Source organism: Macrotis lagotis, chromosome 4 (genome assembly GCF_037893015.1).
Source record: "Macrotis lagotis isolate mMagLag1 chromosome 4, bilby.v1.9.chrom.fasta, whole genome shotgun sequence".
NCBI classification, from domain to species: domain Eukaryota; kingdom Metazoa; phylum Chordata; class Mammalia; order Peramelemorphia; family Peramelidae; genus Macrotis; species Macrotis lagotis.
In genome coordinates this window covers 23,689,745-23,706,944 of record NC_133661.1, presented here as the reverse complement: position 1 = coordinate 23,706,944, position 17,200 = coordinate 23,689,745, and the positions used below count along the sequence as shown (strand labels likewise).

Here is a 17,200-nt window from a genome sequence, read left to right as displayed (position 1 = left end):
TATAAATTTTTAAATATTTTATATGTTTTTATATTTTTATATATATATGTATATATACATATATAATATATATATTATATAAATATATATATACATATATATATATATATATATATATATATATATATATATATATATATAATAGGGACACCATTAATCAATGAGATGTTGACGTTCACAATGGAATTGACAAAGTAATGGTTCCTGGAAAAGGCTAGAATGTTATATCAGGATTTGTGTTGACGGGATCTCCAATCAATCAGTCAATATTAAGCCCCTACTGCAATCATTGTTCTAGTTCCTGGAGGAAAATAGGAACAATTAATCTGTCTTCAAAATCAAAGGAAAGTTCTAAAGGGGATACAGACAAGGTAATTTTGTTATATATGTTAAACTGAATATATATTTAAAGTTATAATATGCAACAAAAATTCACAGCTACTTATACAATCTTTTTTGTTCTTTTTACATTGGAATGTTTGTTTTAGCATCTGTTAAATTCATAATATATTGTTTGAGAACTATAGGAAAGCTGCAAAGCAATCTGGCAGAAATTAGAGTGACACCTTGCTCCACATTCTACAATATACTCTAAATGAATATAAGATCTGAAAATTAAAGATCATATCATAAGAAAATTAAAGAGAATTTATAGCCATATGGAGGGAGACATAATCCTAACCAAAGAAAAGATAAAGGCAATTACAAATGATAAAAGAGTTCATTTTAATTGCATGAAATTGAAAAACTTCAGCACAAAATGAGATATATTCCTCTAGTAAGAAGAAAAGCAGTTGAAAGAAGAAAAAATCTTTATACACTATTTCTCAGATTAGGGTTTAGTATTCAAGGTATATAGAAATCTAACACATATTTGTAGTTAAATACGTGAGTATATATCTAGATAGATGTGTAAATGTGCATTGTGTAGATATGTATATGTGCAAATAGATTCATACATATGTGTATATATGTCTATTGTTCAGTCACATCCAATTCTTTGTGACTGGATGAAAGCAAAACTATATTGTCCATGACTTTTTTGGGGGAAAAGATACCAAAGTGATTTCCCATTTCCTTGTCCAGTGGATAAAGGCACACAGGGGTTAGATTTGAATTCAGGTTTTGCTGACTCTAGGTTCACTGTTCTCTCCTCAGCCTCCTAGCTGCTTCCACATATTTACAACTATGAGACTACCATTATGGTAGACAGCAAGGATAAAAGAAAACAAGACACTGGCAAAGATGACAAGAAATGGAAATAATGAATCAATGTTGAAAGAGTCATGAGAAGATAGGCCCACTAATGAATTACTGGTGGAATTATGAAAATCAGTTACAACCATTTGGAAAGCAACTTGGAATCATACAAAAAAGGTTGCTAAAATGTCTGTACCTTTGACCTAGAGATTCCACTGTTAGGCATTTAAGTTAAGGCATTATTTAAAAATATGTATTTATGTTTATGTTTGTTTATACACACATATATATGTATATGTAAACACATACACACTTGCATTTTTGTGGTACCAAAGAACTGGAAACAAAGTAGGTCACCATCCTTTAAAGAAATGGATAAACAAATGGTGGAATACAAATATAATGGAATATTATTATTCCATAAAAAATAACAAATATGACTAATAGAGAAAAACATGAAAAGAGTTTCATGAACTGATGCAAAGTAAAATAAACAGAGCCAAAAAAATAATATACAAAATGACTTCAATAATGTAAATGGGGGTGGGGAGGAAGAAGAAATATGAAAAGATATCTTCCTTCCCTTCTGGATTGGGATATGGGAGAGTGGGGGAAGAAGAAGGCAGGGCAGGACTTTTGTAGGGGGCTGTAGTAGGAGGTGGGAGGGTGGGAGAAGAAAATGAGGTGACAGGGAGAGTGTTAAAAGAGAGTCTGAGAGAAAATAGAGAGTAAAAGTAAGATGAAGGGAAACTCACAAATAGTAATTATAACTTTGAATATGAAAAGGATGTTTATTGCAGCTCTCTTTGGGGTGGCAAAACCGGGATCCCCTAAACTAGGGGAATAACTGAATAAGTTTTGGTGTATGGTTGTGATGTAATATCATTGTGCCATAAGAAAGGATAAGCACAATGATTTTAGGCATGGAAAAATGCCTGAAATGATGAAGAGCAAAGTAGGCAGAAACAGTAGGACACTGTATATAGTAACAGTACTATTATGTTAAGAAAGACTTTGAGTGACCATCATTTTGACTATTATTAAATACAAATTAAAAATAATAGACATATGAAGAGAGATATTATCTGCATCCAAAAAAAGAACTAATAAATAGAAGTATGTATGGAATAATTTTACATATATACTTATTTGTGTTTAATGGTGGCTATCTCAATGGCAGGGGAAAGAAGGAAGGAAGAAAAAATAAATTTACATAATAATTTTATTTTATATTTGGAGGGAATAGCAACTAGATTTGCTGTTTCTTGTACGATAATTCTTTTTTATTGTATCATGTCATGGAAATGCTTGTTTTGTTTCCTAAATTGAAAATATTTTTTAAATGGAGGGAGTGGGAAATGAATGTAAAACGTTGAAGATATTGTCTGATTTTTTTGATGAATTTCATAATTTTTCAAATTTTTTTCTCTTCTTTTTTCTTCTTAAAAAGATTCTTTCTTAATCGGTGTAGCTTTGGGGAAGGAAAAGAAGAGGTCTAAAAGAAGAAATTTGGGTCTTGTAAAAACAAGAGATCAATGAAATTTTATTTAAAAATAACTACTAACATAAAGCAATATATGTGAGGGGATCAAGTGGGAAATGGAGGTGTCTGAAAGGGTGATAATGCTTTATGAACTGGAGTGGTCAGTGAAAGCTTCTCAGAGGAACGGAGCCTTAAAGTAAAGGAAAATTCAGATGGATTCAAATGAAATCATATATGAAAAGGGTTCAAAAACCTTCATAGTGCTCTATAAACCTTACCTATTATTAGGTAGTATAGATGGGCATAGGGAAGGCATACCAAGCTGGAGCAAAAGCCCAGAGGTTAGAAAGTCTCATGTATTAATGACTATATTTAGAATATTAGTATGGTTTGAGTTGAGGACTAAGAAAGAGGAAATATAAAAGACCAGAAAGGAAATTGTTGGGCGAGTGGGTGGGAGGGATTGAGTTCCAAGCTTAGGATTTTTATTTCTCCTGTAGATGATGTGGGAGCCATTAAATGTATTTGAGCAAAGACTTCATAAAAATGGTGCTGTGGGAAGAGTAATCCATGGGAATAAAGACATTTTTTTGATGGACTGGCGGGTGAAGCCTTGGCAGGTTTGTTTGGTAAGTATCCAGAGAAGTCCTTAGCAAAAGCAACCAATGACACCTCCCTGTCGGATGTCTTCCCTTTGGCTCATCATGCCCTTCTATCTATTCTGGGTTCTCTCATTTACCTCCATGTAAATGGACCATGCATAAGAGATGGAGGAAAGGATGTAGGCATCAAAACCATGTGACCTGGCCTGATTCATATTCGGCTGCTCAATTTGCATCTGTGAAACTTGACAAAAAGATACTTTTTTTAAAGGAGCCTATTAGTCACCCAGGCTAAATTGGGACAGTTTATTTAAAAACACACTTCCCCACCCTAAACTTATACCACCTATCTGTTTTGTGTGAAAGGGCTGATTTGGAAAATCCCCTCTTTGTTTTGCATAATAAATGAAAACATAATGTGCTTGTCTTCAAGGCTACATCTTCTGAATTTCTCAGTGGTGATATTTCACTTTCATGGTTTTGTGTGTGTGTGTGTGTGTGTGTGTGTGTGTGTGTGTGTGTGTGTGTGTGGTGTGTGTGGTGTGTGTGGTGTGTGTGGTTTACTTTACTACTCAAACTCTCAGCTGTTTTCTCTCCCTCGGAATTCCTTCTCTGGAAGGGCTCCTGGGTGGGTTTTGCTATTAGAGTGATTTAGACTGATTAGTGGTCTGGAGTCACTAGGTTCAAAGTCCAGTCTCTTGCTTGTGAGCACAGTGGATTCTTTACTGTTCTGGGCCACAGTCTCTCATCTGCCACTGACTGCTCTTCTCTTGCTTTGTCTTTGAAATGATTTTGGCTTTATTTTGTATCTTTACATATTATATATAAATATATATACATAGGTATATTTATATATGTACTGCATAATGTTTCCATTTTTTTCCTTTTCTTTTTTTCTTAAAAATGACTCTTTGTTATGTGGATTAGCTTCTGGGGAAGAGAAAGAAGAGGCCTAAAAGATTTAGGTCATATATCAACAAGAGCTATCAATGACATTTTATTTTAAAAACAACTACTAACACAATGTATATGTGTGTGTGTGTGTGTGTGTGTGTGTGTGTATATATACATATATATATATATATATATATATATATATATATATATATGTATATCCCTTCCCCCAATAGAGTATAAGATCTTTGAGAACAGGAATGGCTTCATTTTTGTGTCTCTTCAAAGTCAAGTACATGGAAGGCCCTTAAATAAACATTCCAGGAAATTATACCTGAACCAGGATTCCCTAAATGTGGTTCCTGCTGAATGGTCCATTCATATCTTTGGTTCACAAGTACAGTTGTGTGTAGAACAGGAAAGGAAAGTTCAGCCCAAAGTGGGCATGGTTCCAACACTTGGATGAGATTACTGAAGTTCATTCATTATTGATGTCTAGTCCACACACGTCAGGTGGGCAGGTGGGCTTTCAGAAGACTTCCTCTGGAGATGCAAGCCCTCTGGTCTTCCAGGTCTCACAGGTGGGGTTGGTTCTTGGAGGCCTCCCCTGTACCTCTCTACACCTTGCTGGATTCTGCTAGTGCTAGTGCCTCAGAGGGTCATAGGATCAGAAATTTGGACATCTTAGAGATCAGAATCCAATTCTCCTCATTTTATAAATGAAGAAACAGAGGCCTAAGGAAATGAAATCTCATCTCCATAGATTATATCAAAGTAGCATTTGAACCTATGTCTCCTTACTCAGGATGGAGTGCTCTTTCCACTGATCTACCAGACTGCTGATGTCTCACTAGATCCCAGCCCTGCTATTGGCAGCCAGATGGGTCAGTATATCAAGAGATTTCAGTTCAAGTGTGATCCTGGTCAAGTTATTTTACTTCTGTTTGCCTTAATTTCCTCTACTATAAAATAGGGATAATCATAGCACCTCCTCCCAGGGTAGTTGAGAGGATCAATTGAGACAGCATTTGTAAGGTTCTTAGGATTGTTGGCACACAACAGGTGCTTAATAAATGATTATTCTCTTGTACTCTTTCCCCCAGATGATCTTAAATATCCCTTTGGGGTCCAAATTCTCTGGTCCTCTGATACTAAAGAGTGATACAGTACCAGTAGGGCCCAGCAGATGGTAACCACCTATTAAATCCAGAAAAGCTAATTGACTGACAAATGGACCAGGACATGTTGCACATTTGTCTCTTCTCCCTTTCAGATGCAAGAGCTTTGCAAATGGCCATCATCTCATGGTTTGTACTTTTATCAGCAGAGCCCACTTAGTAGATACTTAACACACCTGGGCTGAGTAATTGCGTTGGGAATACAAATACGAAAGCAAAGACAGCCTCTGTCCTCAAGGAACTTACACCTCAATCAAGAAAATACCATAAAGTGATGACCAAAGGAGGGCTAGTGAGTAGAGTCATAATCAGTCAACTAGTCGACTAATTACTGTACAGTAGACATTACGCAAAGAAATGGTAAAAACAGCCCACGTCCTTCAGTTATATTCAATCTAATGGGGGAGATCTCATGTAAATAACTACGAGCAATCTTCACCATTTATGTGATTTTATTAGATACCTTGTTTTCACTTTCGTGTTGGCAACCACAACATTCATAGCTTTGTGGTAGAAAGAAAAATGGAAGTTGCTGCATGTGAGCAAGTTTGTGGAATAGTTGGCATCAATACCAGTGCTTCACGGATCTTGTTCACTGACCATTGGAAAAAGATCTCTGGTCATTCGTTGTATATTTTTATTGCATGTCTTTAAAACTCAAGTTTGTGTTTCAGTTATGCTGCCAAAGCACAGAGCAAGTCCTGATGATGCTGACACCTCACCTGCCTCTGTGTGTTCCCACAGCAACAACTGAAGTCCCAGAAACCCCCTCCCTCAATTTTTAGAAGGCAACCAATATAGAAATATTTATAACATTAGAATATAACACATTCCATCTGACACAGTGGAAGGTTAAAAAATGGTTTTGAGAATTTCATTTGTGCAGCATTTATGATACTGTGGATATCAGGTGTTCTGAAAAGTGAATATTGCCTGAAATCAATTTTTTGTTTGTCTTTTAATTGAGGTAACAGCAAAAAAAGATGACAAAATTATAGGGAATTACTAGTAAGAAAAAATGTTTCACATGTTACTAGTTTTATTTTGTGTCCCACATTTTATGGGTTATTTTATGGTTACTGTGTTAAGACAAGTGCATCTTATTAGAATTAATGTTTTATTATAAAGAATTGTATGTAAAAAAGTATAATTTTCATTAATCTAGTGAAAGATTATAGCTTTTGATGGTCATGAGAACATCCTATTATCTCATAAGTTCAATGTATAAGTTTCTACATTTAAAAAAAATTTTTTTTTTACTTATTTAAGACAACAGGGTTAAGCAACTTGCCCAAGGTCACACAGCTAGGCAATTACTAAGTGTCTGAGGTCAGATTTGAACTCAGGTACTCCTGACTCCAGGGCCAGTGCTCTGTCCACTGCACCACCTAGCTGCCCCCATTTTCACCTTTTTTCTAGGAACATAACCCCCTTGAAAGTTGAGAATTGACTATATATATTCAAGATATGTATACACCCCCACACACACAAGATAAATTGGAGATAAACACAGAGGGAACAGTAAAAAGGGGAAAGACTTGTTATGAGAGTTGGGGTTTCAACTGGACTTAAATGAAACCACAAAACCTAGTAGGCAGAGATGAGGAGCAGAGAGAATTTCAAGCATTAGAATATGATGAATAAAACCCCTTAGAAACAGGTTCCAGATAATCAATAATCAATTAGACTAGCTAATAATCAATAAATTGATGCTCAGTGTGAAGGTGAGTGAACAATTCACAGACTCAAGAAACTCAGTTATGTGGACATTCTTCTCACCCTGAAGCTAAATTCTATTACCAAAGACCCCAAAGAACACTCTGAAAAGTCTTAAATCACCTGTGAACCTTTGGAAATTCCACCCTGATTGGTGAACATTTAAAAGGAAGAAAGTTAAAAATCTTTCGCTCCTGATGAGAATGTGGCTTGATCATGTGCCTCAAAGTATCTGGGCAGTGGGTGCCAATTCCCTCTGGACCTCCTGACTAGTTTTCTCTTTCATGAGTTGGGTTGCCCTTAAACTCAAATAGAGTAAGGACAGAGGACTCCTCTCCCAGGCAAAGGCTCATCCAGACTGAATTCTATTTACTCTCTAAACAAAAATGAGGCTTCCCATTGGGTGGGGTCCAGCCCAACCTAGATAACAAACATGTGCCTTAGAGACTAGAAGTAATCTCAATCACATGCTTCAGAGACTGATTGACCTTTTCAGGAGTTGGATCATAACAGAAATATGAGAAAAGGGTGGATCTCAAATTAATAATTAGTTATTAATATAATTGTATCATATTAATTTTTCCTCAGGGGACAGCCAGTAAAAATGCTTGAAGTCAGAAGATAGAGCTTTGTTCAAAGAGCAGCTAAGAGGTCAGGGTCATAATGCTCACAGGGTTGCAGATTTATCTTTCCCTTCTAAAAGTAGTGACAGAGATGAGGGGATTGATGAGGAGATGGCCTGGGAGTGAAGTGAAACCAGACCTGGTCCTAGCTGGTGAGTATGGCCCACACCGATCAGGACAGAAGGATTATAGACACTGAGCCAAGTCATGAAGATGTATCTGCTATACCTTGGGAGCACAAATCAATGAACACAATCATCAGAACTCATCTATTGCATATGGTGCCTGGCTATGTCTCGAAATAACAAGAAACAGTTCCCAGAATGTATGAAGTTCAAACATGCATTGCCCATAGCTAGAGGAAGATACATAGGTTTTATATCTTCTGGGAAATGATTAACCAAGATCTTACTTGGATATCAGGGCCACATCTCAACATGTTGAGGACTGATTCATCCCTCTCCCCATCTTCCTTTATGGAAAATCTATTTCTGTCCTGATCATCCTTAGGACGAATTGTTCTCAAAACAGGACTCCCTTTCTCTTAGGAGAGTTCCATGACTCCTGATGATGAGATCAAAGGGGTGTCCGTGCCTTTTATACCTGCCCTTGTGGTCATTTTTCTCCTAGTCTCTGATGAAGATAATTTTCCAGAGGTTTTCTGATGTAGGTCGAGAGTGTTTCTCTGGAAACGAGATTAGAATTTAGAAGCAAAGCAAGGGAGATGGAAGAAACAACCAATCTCCAATCATTTATTAGAAGTGCTAATTATGAGCCTGTTATTTCAGCAGATTCTGGAGTTACAAAGATGAGAGAGAGACAGAGTCAGAGAGACAGAGAGAGACAGAAACAGAGACAGACAGAGAGATAGAAACAGAAAGACAGAGAGAGAGAGACAGGCAGAGACAGAGAGAGAGAGAGAGAGAGAGAGAGAGAGAGAGAGAGAGAGAGAGAGAATGCCTTAAGAGCTGTCCCCCTCCTTCATCACCACCACCACCACCATCATGAATTTTTAAGCACCTACTGTGTGTCTTTTACTGAGTTCATTGCTGGGGATACTAACGAAAGAGTAAAGAATAAAACAGTTCCTGTCTTTAGGGTGCTAGCAGTATAATGGAAGAATAACGATGTACACATAAGATATACAGAAGGTTCATGAGAAGGGGGAGAGGGTAGAGAGAGACCTTCGGGCAAAGCTCTGGTCCACCAGTTCCGACTTTTTAAAATTAAAAACAACAGAACAGCTCATGAATCCCACCTCTTTCATGATAAAAGTCATGTTATTAGGCTACAATGATTAAGAAAATAATTTTGCCACCACAAAATGTTCTTAGAGATGTCACTTGGGGTTGGAGTTTAGCACTGAATTTGGAAACAGAAAGGCCTGAGTTCAATTTCTGCCTCAAACACTAGCTCTTTATCACTGAGCAAGGAACAACTTTTTTCTGTCTCACTTTACTCTCCTGTAAAATAGATCTAACAGGGGTGGCTAGGTGGTGTAGTGGATAAAGCACTGGCCTTGGAGTCAGGAGTACCTGGGTTCAAATCCCGTCTCAGACACTTAATAATGACCTAGCTGTGTGGCCTTGGGCAAGCCACTTAACCCCATTTGCCTTGCAAAAACCTAAAAAAAAAAAAAGATCTAACAATAATACCAACCTCAAAGGGCTCTTGTGAGGTCCAAATGACACATTACATGTGCAAACCTTAAAGCACCTAAAACTAAATATAAAAATTTCATATTTATTAAGGAAATGTTAGCTATGACAGTGACAAATAGTAGAAGAGGCTCTCATTTCTGTATACTAAAAAAGTACTGGATTTGAATACATCTGGATTAGGAGACAGTAGCAGAAATGGAAAAGACCTGGAGGCTTGAATGAACCACAAGCTCAATATAACTGCAACCCGGAAAACTAATCAAATCTAAGGTTGCATGAAGGAAGGCAGAGCTCCCAAAACTGAGAAAGTGAGAGTCGTCTGCTGAATTTTGCCCTAATGAAATTGCATCTAGACAAAATTCAGTTCTGAGCATCACATTTTACAAAGACCAGTTATGAAATGTCCAGAATAGGGTTATCATGAAGAATGATCAATCTACAAACAGTTATTGGGTGCCTTCCTATCAAATGAGGCAAAGGATGCAAAACATTTTATAGAAATGTTATTTACAAAGGTGAAAATCCTAGGGTGTGGATGGGTTACATTCTTCATTGATGGAGTCATTATTCCACATGAATGAGATCCACCTGTGCGATGAATGTGATTTCTATAGGACAGAACTTTTTCACAAAGCCTAACCAATAAAAAAAAAAAAAGCTCTTAATTCATGCTCCTGCTCCTGGATCATGTTATCTGTCAGGGCAGAGAGCTTGAGCTAAGCTAAGTTACCCTAAAATGGAAAGGTCAGAGTGGAGTGTTCTGATAAAAGTGATTCAGTGGAGAAGGAAATGGCAAACCACTTGTCTCCTGCAGAACCTGTAAGTGAGTCAAAAAGCAACAGAACCAAAATGAAATAACTGGTTGGTTTAAGATTGGAAAAAGAGTACAACCTGAATATATATTGTCACCTTATTTACTGAATTTATATGGAAAATGCCAGGCAGGATGAAACAATATTCAGATAGCAGTCTGTTGGCAGAAAGTGAAGAAGAATGAAGAAACCTCTTGATAAGGACAAAAAGAGGAAAGTCTGGAAGCTGGCTTGAAGCTTAATATCCAAAAACCTAAGATTCCATCACTTCCTGGCAAATAGAGGAAGGAAAAAGGGAAGTAGTGTCAAATTTCATTTTTTTTAGAAAGATTTTATTTATTTTGAGTTTTACAATTTTCCCCCATTCTTGCTTCCCACCCCCCATCCCCACAGAAGACATTCTATTAGTCTTTACATTGTTTCATTGGTATACATTGATTTCAATTGAATGTGATGACAGAGAAATCATATCCTTAAGGAAGAAAAATAAAGTATGAGATAGCAAAATTATATAATAAGATAATGGGCTTTTTTTCTTAATTTGAAGGTAATAGTCTTTGGTCTTTATTCAAAGTCCAAATTCTTTCTTTCTCTGGATACAGAGGATATTCTCCATTGCAGACAGCCCAAAATTGTCCCTGGTTGTTGCACTGATGGAATGAATGAGTCCATCAAGGTTGATCATCACCCCCATGTTTCTGTTAGGGTGTACAATGTTTTCTGGTTCTGCTCATCTCATTCAGCATCAGTTCATGCAAATCCTTCCAGGCTTCCCTGAATTCCCATCCCTCCTGGTTTCTAATAGAACAATAGTGTGTTCCATGACAAACATATACCACAGTTTGTTAAACCATTCCCCAATTGAAGGACATTCACTTAATTTCCAATTCTTTGCACCAAAAAAAGGGTTTGAGGCATCCCAAATAAGATCGGGGTGAAACAAGGATGCCCATTATTGCCCTTACTATTCAATATTGTATTAGAAATGTCAGCCTCAGCAATAAGAGAAGAAAAAGAAATTGAAGGAATTAGAATAGGGAAGGAAGAGACGAAACTCCCACTCTTTGCAGATGACATGATGGTATACCTAGAGAATCCAAAAAAAATCATCTGAATAATTACTTGAAATAATTAGCAACTTTAGCAAAGTAACAGGATATAAAATAATCCCTCATAAATCCTCAACATTTCTATATATGACTAGCAAGATACAGCAGAAAGAGAAAGAGAAATTCCATTCAAAGTAACCTCAGACAAAATAAAATACCTGGGAGTCTAACTGCCAAGGCAGACTCACAAACTTTTTTGAAAACAATTACAAAACACTTCTCACACAAATAAAATCAGATTTAAATAGCTGGGCAAATCAACTGTTCATGGATAGGTCAAGCTAATATAATAAAAAAGACAAATCTACCAAAACTAAACTACTTATTTAGTGCCCTACCAGTCAAAATTACAAAGAATTACTTTAATGAGTTAGAAAAAGTTGTAAGTAAATTTATATGGAGAAATAAAAAGTCAAGAATTTCCAGGGATTCGATGAAAAAAAGTGCAAAAGAAGGTGGCTTAGCCTTACGTTTTAAAATTATAAAACATCAGTCATCAAAACTGTCTGGTATTGGATAAGAAAGAAGAGTGGTAGATCAGTGGAGTAGACTAGGTGCAATAGCATGAAACAATTATAGTAATCTGCTGTTTGATAAACCCAAAGAGTCCAGTTACTGGGATAAAAACTCTCTCTGACAAAAACTGTTCAGAAAATTGGAAGTTAGAAAATTAGATTAGACCAACACCTCACACTCTATGCCAAGATGAGATTCAAATGGATACAGGATTAAGACATAAAAACAATATTATAAGCAAACTAGAAGATCAAGGAGTAGTTTACCTGTCAGCTCTATGGAAAGGGGAGCAGTTTATGACCAAGGAAGAGATGGAGAACATCATTAAAAACAAACTAGAAAATTTTGATTTCATTAAATTAAAAAAAGCTTTTGCACAGACAAAAACCACTGTAACCAAGATCAAAAGAAATGTAGTTAATTCGGAAACAATTTTTGCAACTAGTATTTCTAACAAAGGACTCATCTCTAAAATATACAGAGAACTGAGTCAAATTTTCAAAAAAACAAGCCATTTCCCAATTGACAAATTGCCAAAGGATATGCAAAGGTAATTTACAGATGAGGAAATCAAAGCAATCCATAGGCATATGAAAAATTTCTCCAGATTATTAGAGAAATGCAAATTAAAGCATCTCTGAGATAACACCTCACACATCTCAGACTGGACAATATGACCAGAAAGGACAATGATCAATGTTGGAAGGGATGTAGGAAATCTGGGACACTAATACATTGCTAGTGGAGCTGAGAACTCATCCAACCTTTCTGGAGATCAATTTGGAATTACACCCAAAGGGCAAAAGAAATGTGCATACCCTTTGATCCAACAATACTACTACTGGGTGTATACCCTGAAGAGATTATGAAAAAAAGGGTAAAAACCTCACTTATACAGATTTCATATTCTTGAGCTCAAAGATTACTATAGGTGGGATTGTAACCATAAAATTAAAAGATAATTTGCCTCTTGGAAGGAAAGCTATAGCAAAATCTGAACAGTATGCTAAAAAAAAACAGATATCATTTTGCTGATAAAAGGTCCTTATAGTCAAAGGTGTGTTTTTTTTCAATAAGCAATATATGAGTGTGTGAATTGGACTATATGGAAGACTAATGCCTCATGATTGATACTTTCAAGCTGTCATTCTGGAGAAGACTTTTGAGAGTCCCTTAGACAGCAAGGAGATCAAATCAGTCAATACTTAAAGAAATTAATTCTGGCTACTCATTGGAAGGAGAATACAGAAACTTAAATACTTTGGCCACATGAGGAGATGGGACTCATTGGAAAAGACCCTGATGTTGGGAAAAGATGGAGGGTAAAATGAAAAGGGGAGAGCAGAGAATAAGATATATTGGCAGTGTTATGGAAATGATGTCTATGAATTTGGACAGATTTCAAGAAATAGTTAAAGAGAGAAGGACCTAGTGTATTATGATCCATGGGGTCATGAAGAATCAGACATGACTGAACAACACCAACCACATCAAACAAATGCTCAAAAATTAACTGATTAATTGACTCTAATATCACAAACTACTTTCTTCACAACCTCGACTAAAACCCTCCTCTGATGCCACCCATGGGCATTAATTAGCACAAGCTTTCTTGGCTGACACATTCCATTTTTGAGTAATATTGAACTGGCATTCCACTCATACCCTCAGATCCTCAAAGACATAGCACAATCTCTGGCAGTTTCTACCAAATTAGAAAGAATTTAGGTATGAACTATATGTCAGTCCTTCAAGAATCAGTCTAGTTAAACTGGGGGGAATTTTATTCTCCAGGTTGACATTGAGAGATTGATTTTTCAGCTGCTCTAATTCTTAATAATTTTACTGCATTGTACAGGGGCTGTAATGTTTGTGTTGGACAGGGAAAAAACTCCCACACTGCCAAATTCATGGATCATACAAGCATTGAATTCAATTTCCTCAAAACAGCTCTATAAGGTAGGTGTTGTGAGACTTATCATTCCCATTTTATAGATAAGGAAGCTAGACTTCAGAGAGGTCAAGGAATTTGCTCAGTCACACAGCTGCAACACTTATCAGAGTACACTAGACCTAGATTTAAGTCCAGTCCTCTTTGTGTTACTGTTTGATTTCTCTCAACCATTCTTGCTTCTGAGCTGGAGAGGTGTTCTCATACTTCCTATTGATGTCCTTGCCCCCCTCAATGCTTCCTTGGAATAAGTCTCTTCCCTATCTCCCATCTTGCTGCCAAATGCTCATAGATCTCTGAGGCCTCAGCCATAATTATAGATGTAGCATGAGGTTTTCAGCTCTTACCTCCTCACCTAGCATGGGAAAACTTATACAAGAAGATGACATGCTGAGGGGTGACTAGGTGGCACAGTGGATAAAGCACTGGCCTTGGAGTCAGGAGTACCTGGGTTCAAATCTGGTCTCAGACACTTAATAATTACCTAGCTGTGTGGCCTTGGGCAAGCCACTTAACCCATTTGCCTGGCAAAAATAAATAAATAAACAAACAAACAAAGAAAAAAGATGACAGGCTTTTTCCATTGCTTTGTTTACCTTCCCAAATAATTCCACAAAAATGAAACTATAATTTGTACTCTTCTCTCTCTCTCTCTCTCTCTCTCTCTCTCTCTGTACCTATACAGAGAAGATTATATATGAAACCTTGTCATTTGACTACATCCATCTTCGTTTTTTTAAAGCATATTGAATTTAATATGAAAGTGTCAACACTGATGTATTTGATTATACCCTTGGGAACTTCCTTTTATTGTCTTCTATGAATTTTTAACAATTCATAAATTCTTTCTTTGTTATAAATCCCTATGAACTCTTTCCCATGTAACAAATGAATGTAGCCAATAAAAACAAATGTACACTCTGGCTAAGGCAGAAGATATATATCTTATTCTGTACAGTTAGACTATTTTATTCATCAGGCTTCTGGAGTCTTAAGTGGTCATTACACGAATCAGAGTTCTGAAGTTTTGTAGACTTGACTTCCTTTACTGAATATTATTTTTCTGTTTTTTTTCTAACTTCATTCTGCATCAGTTCACATAAGTCTTTACAAGTTTCTCTAATTCTGTCCCTATCTGCATTTCTCACTATGCAGTTATATTGTATTCAGTCATTGTTTGAGTTATTTGCTATAATAGTGTGTTGTTAGAAAGTGTTTGATGCATATGAATCCTTGTTCTTTGACATCTTTGAAATATAAGACTAATAGGTCAAAGGATGAAAACGTACATGCACATTTAATAACTTTTACAGCATTGTTCCCAATTGTTTTCCAGAATGATTGGACCCGTTCACTGCTTCACCAACACTGCATTAATGTGACTGTCCTCCCAAAGCCCCTCCAGCATTTATCCTTTTTCATTTTTTTCATCTTTGCCAATGTGGTGGGTATAAGATAGAACTAATATAATTTGTATTTCTATTATCATTTGTGATTTAGATAAAATTTTTTCATATGGTATTGATAACTTGCTTTTCTTTTCTTGAGAATTATCTGTTCTTATCCTTTGATTATCTGTCTACCAGGAACTGGCTCCTGTTCTTCTGTATTTGTATTAATTCCTTATTAATATCAAATAATTTCCTCTATACTTCTATTTATTAAAATATACTTGTCAAAGACTTTCCCCAGATAGCTCTATCCTTTCTAACCTTACCTCTATTGATTTAGCTTGTGGAAAAACTTCTCAATTTACTTAATCAAAACTGTAAATCAAAGTAAAAATTATGCAAAAAAAATCCATTTATCTTTTGCAATAATCTCTACCCCTTGTTTGGTCCAGAACTCTACTTCCCTCCTCCTTTAATTGTTTAAGACACAATGACCTTTTCTCTCTTGAAATCACTTGTAATACTTTGTATATGCATACACCTCAAAGGCAGAGGATGTAGAATTCAAATCAAAAACTGTACCTATTGTTTATGAAACTGGACAGTGGTGGCCTCATTCTCGGTGTCCTGGACTGAAACTGGCCATCCTTCTTCTGAGTAAACCAATGGCCCAGCATTAGGGATGGGATTGAGTTCAGTTCTGTTCTGCCTTTGAGATGTGGTCTTTTGATAGAATTTTACACTGTGAACTATCCTTTCCTCAGGGTACTTTCTTGCCCCTGGATTTTTGTGAACTTTCTCTGAACCTTCCTCCTTTCTATCTGGTCAATCCTTCTCAGTCTCTTTTGTTGATTTATTCTCCTTATCTTATCCCCAACTATGGATTCATTACAAAATTTTTGTCCAGGATCCTTTTTTCCCTCTTTTTATTCATTCTCCTGGAGATTTTTATCAGCTCCCACAGATTCAATTATCATCTCTCTACACATTGGACTCCCAGCTCTTTTATTCAGCCCTAATCTTTCTCCTGAGTTCCAATCCCATATCATCATAGTCTAGTGGGCATTTCCAAACTCAACACATCCAAAACAGAATTAAAATATTGTCCTTTCCTAAGACAAAACTCTCATCCCAATTACACTGTTTCTGTCATGAGTATGATCAGCCTTCCAGTGAGAATAGATATTTATTAAGCACCTTCTATAGGCTGTCTCTTTTGTTTCCTACCATGATCTTAAAGATAGTTGCTATAATATTATCCAGCATTTATAGTTGGGGCATCTGAGGCAGGCAACTGAGGCAGATTCTGTGTGACCCAGACACAGCTAGTAAGTAACTGAAGCTGGATTTGAATTCAGGTCTTTCAGAATCCTGGTTCAGCAGTCTATCTATTACACTATCTAGCTGCCTTCAATACCTTCTGGTCACACAGGTTTGCTAGCTCAGAATCAGCCTCCAGTCTTTCTTCTCAATCCAGATTTCTAAACAGTTGCCCATTCTTATTATATCTGCTTCCATAACGTCTTCCTGGGAGTAGAGCGGGTAACCAAGATGGGCAGAGTAGAGTCAAATGGACTCTCCCAACATTCCCCTCCCAACAACTTAAAAAATCAGATTCTGGAATGGCAGAGCCAACAGAGGTCAGGGTGAGACATTCTTTCAATTCAAGACAATTGAGGAGATTGGCAGGAGAGGTCTGTATCATCAGGGTCGGGGACTCAAAGTGTTCATGCTTGGTCTTCAACACCAAGAGTGGGTCTTGGTGGCAGCCACAGAAGCTTCAGGAGATCTCAGTCCAGAGATGGTAAGGGGGTTAAACAACTAGTCAGAAAGATTCCAGGGGACCCCGAGCTGACTCTGGAACCAGGACTCTATTGCATTAACCAGACTCAGTTCTAGATTAAAGCCAAGAAAATCCCTACTGCTTGCTTGCAGTTGGAGGAGAGTACATCACCGTTCCAGGGTTCTAAGAACTAGCACTTCCAGCTGTAGAAGATTGGGGCGAGTAAAGACCAGAGCACAGACCAGGAGAGCAGTGACCTCATGGATTGCACCATTTTGGAA

The 17,200-nt window shown here is 36.8% G+C and overlaps 1 long non-coding RNA gene across 3 annotated transcripts in view; it reads left to right on the top strand.

The window, feature by feature from the left end:
• The first annotated feature begins 2,123 nt into the window (after nucleotides 1–2,123).
• The window catches only part of LOC141522993 (uncharacterized), a 38,389-nt gene continuing 23,312 nt past the window's right edge, over nucleotides 2,124–17,200 (top strand). The window contains exons 1-5 of one of the 3 annotated variants that reach the window (XR_012478290.1): nucleotides 2,124–2,316; nucleotides 3,184–3,312; nucleotides 5,453–5,649; nucleotides 13,653–13,753; nucleotides 15,082–15,179. This is a non-coding gene — a long non-coding RNA (uncharacterized LOC141522993). Of the gene's footprint in view, nucleotides 2,317–3,183; nucleotides 3,313–5,452; nucleotides 5,650–13,652; nucleotides 13,754–15,081; nucleotides 15,180–17,200 lie in introns of those variants that run through there. The other 2 variants (XR_012478289.1, XR_012478291.1) reach the window with 2 other exon arrangements.